The following is a 3,241-nucleotide window of genomic DNA, read 5'->3' on the forward strand; positions in this document are numbered from 1 at the left end:
GGTGGCCTAGGGTTTTACATCTGATTCATTCTCCTGCTTGTTGCTAACTCTCCGTCTGAAGGAAGTTTATTCTTTTCACTGATGGCATTTTACATTTTGGGTTGGGGTGTCTCCTTCCTCTTAAAAGAATGAGCTCTTCTCTTTCCCTTAGTGATCCTGTTTTGCTGTTTTAATATAAAAACTGCAGTTCCCAGCATAGGTGACAGAAAGTGGCTTACTCCTTCTACTTCAGAGGAGAAATACAAGGAGGAGAGTGCTCTGATCCTTGGTTCTGGAGTCTTAGTGCATCACTTACAGCTGCCAGGTCTTAAAATACTTACTTTCATTTGCAGCTAAGCACTTATGACTGTGAAACATATATCTTTAGTCATTGTTGTAAAGGCAGGCACTAACAGTAGGGAAAAAAAAAAGAAAAAAAAATGAAGAAGGAAAAAAAAAGCAAATGCTGTGCCTTGTTTCTTGACAGAGATGTGTTGCAGCCTGATGGAGAAATAGCAGAATATCGAGTCTTTGCAAGCTGACTTCTAAGGAAAAGGAAGCCATGCTATGGACTCTTATTACAAGTAGGAAGTATCTTATTTACAAAGAGCTCTCCAAATGCAAGGCCTGTCAGAGATTTTGTAACAGGGATTCCTTTTCCCAAAGATGTTGATCTTCTGTGCCCGTACCCAGGGCACAGAGGGCAGCTCTGCGCTAACCACTTGCTTGATGCTTCCAAAATCCTAATCTGTCCAGAGATCAGCAGGTACTGATGCTAGGCTCATTAATAGTCTTCAGATGGAAAAGGATGACCCAACAGCCCACCAAGTCACCTCTTGTGCACCTGCATGGGACAGCACCTCTCCTGCCCCCGTCCTCTCCAGCCTGTGGCAGAAAGTTGCTGATGATAAGGATAATTGTTCCTAAAAGGGTCATTTTCTTCCAGGTAACAGAGAGGAGGGTAGGAGAACTTGTGATGGTGGGACAAAAATGTCTACATACCATTGGAGTTTGGGGGTATTTGTCTCTGGAACCTTGGTCAGCTTCCAAAAGGAAGGGAGGAGACAGAAAGAAAGGAAGAAGCTGGCTTTAGAGCTCAGTAATAGAGATGAAATTGCCTGCAACTCTGGGACAGCTCTGTTCATTGCATCTCTGTTGTATTTGTGCTTAAAATATTCAGACAGCTGGGTGACGTTTTGACACATCATGTTTGGGTTTCCAAACTGCTGGTGGAGGACCAAGAGCTTTCTATCGTTTGCGAGCAGGGAAAGAAGCCTGTTGAGCTGTGGCAAAGTCAAATGCAGACCTCGTTTTCTGCATCTCACAGAACCACAAGGGAATGTCACGGGTAGGAGAGGCACACTGATAACACCAGCCACAGAAGTGCGGGGGTGGACAAAGGAAATTTCCTTGTCAGCTTGTGAAAATGATAAAGAGTGCAAATACGCAGGCATGCAAACACTGGCTACTTAGCAAAACACAGCGACTCCGAGTCTGTGGATTGTATTAGCCCAGGTGTTCACTGCCTCTGGCACACCAAGCTTGCCATCTTCCACTTTGGGTTTTTCTTCCCCTTTTCCCCATGACCCTGGATAAATCTCATCAATGATTCTACTAAAAAAAAGCACGGCATATGTGGAGGAGGGATTTTATCCTGCTTTTTGTGTGTGTGTGTAACTTAGTCCAGTTGCAAAGCTCAGCTGGGGCTTTCCTGCAAGGAAGGGCTGCTGAAGGTCTTAGTCTGTCCTCTTCTTTCTTTTGGAGCTCTGCCTGTCCCCTGATCCTGTTGGAGCACAGATGACCTCACTTTCCAAAACTTCTCCAAGTTCCTAGATCCCTGCAACATACAGTTCAGAAATCCCAGTGTTTTCACCATGCTCTAAAGAAGCCCCCAGGACTATAGAAGATGTGCAGAGCTCAAGCAAATATTCATGCCCCAGGACAGCAGGAAACTGAGGGAATCCATGCTTTTCCTGCTTGGATAAAGCATAAAGAGTTGATAAATAGTTATCCAGGTAAAGCAGTCAGCCATGCTTGGTTGAGAAATATGGTGTATGGGATAAATAATGTGGAAACTAAAGAAAAGAGTATGAGTAATCAGTGCTAACCATCCACAACTGTTTCTGGCAGGGGCAAAACAACCTACCAGGCAAAATGAATTAGGAAGGTGAACACAACCAAAAAAACAAAATAAAACAAAACAAAACACCTCCCACAAACAAAACAAACAAAAAAACCACCTTACATAAAATACTTGCATATATACATGTAAATATGGGCATATATATATACAACCCACTTTCCCAACCTCGCTTTTCCAAATATCCATTATTGTTTTAAGCAAATGCTCCTGATCCAAGGATGTTAATGGAGGCATATTTTCAAAATTAACTTAACAAAAATAGCATATTAAAAAATAAATGTAGGCAGGGAACTCAACATTCCCGTGAAAGGGAAAATGTGAGTCAGTAACCATACACATTCCAGCAATTTTTTTTAAATCCATCAGTAATGTGGTGCAACAGTCAACAGGCAACCAATCTGGCAAAGCAAATGGTTGCTTCCACCTCTGAAATAGGAACTTGTGGGTATTTTCAGAGCAGAAGACTGGATTTAGTGAATTTGTAGGCTGTGGCATTGCAATATATCTTCCTATAGTGTAATTAAGAAAGAATTAGTAGCGTTTGACTGTTGAGAAACCACTGGCTTCATTTAACCTAAAACAAGTGAGGAGGGGATAGGAAAGAATCTCTCAAAGGACTCTTTTCTTACACCTATTAAAAATCCTGTATCTATGAAGTGAATTATCATATAATCTGTGTAAACTTTACTTTTATCCATGGTCCCTACCTTTTACCCACGGTCCATATCTTAATGGAGAAGGGTTGGTTGTGTGGACCACCTCTTCACAGTCCCAGTGTTTCTACAGAAGTACATTGACTGCGTATGTTAAAGACATAGTAATCAAACATGACATAGGAGTTGAAAGGAAGAGGCAGCACCGAGACAGACTCTTTGAAGATTACTACTACAATACAGACCATGCATGGGTGGTACATCACCGTTTGAAAGTCACTCCAATACTCAAACAACTTGGAAGATGTGCAGAGAGGTAACAACTTGACCTTTATAAATAGCTGAGTTATGCTTGATTTTTATTTTTTTTTCTTCTTGTGGCTTGGATATAGAGAAGCATACACAGCCTGGGTGACTTTGAAAACTTAAACGGAAATGAAACAGGAAGTCAGATCCTTTCACCGTT

The sequence above is a fragment of the Anser anser genome (genome assembly GCF_964211835.1).
Source record: "Anser anser genome assembly, chromosome: 2".
Classification (NCBI taxonomy): domain Eukaryota; kingdom Metazoa; phylum Chordata; class Aves; order Anseriformes; family Anatidae; genus Anser; species Anser anser.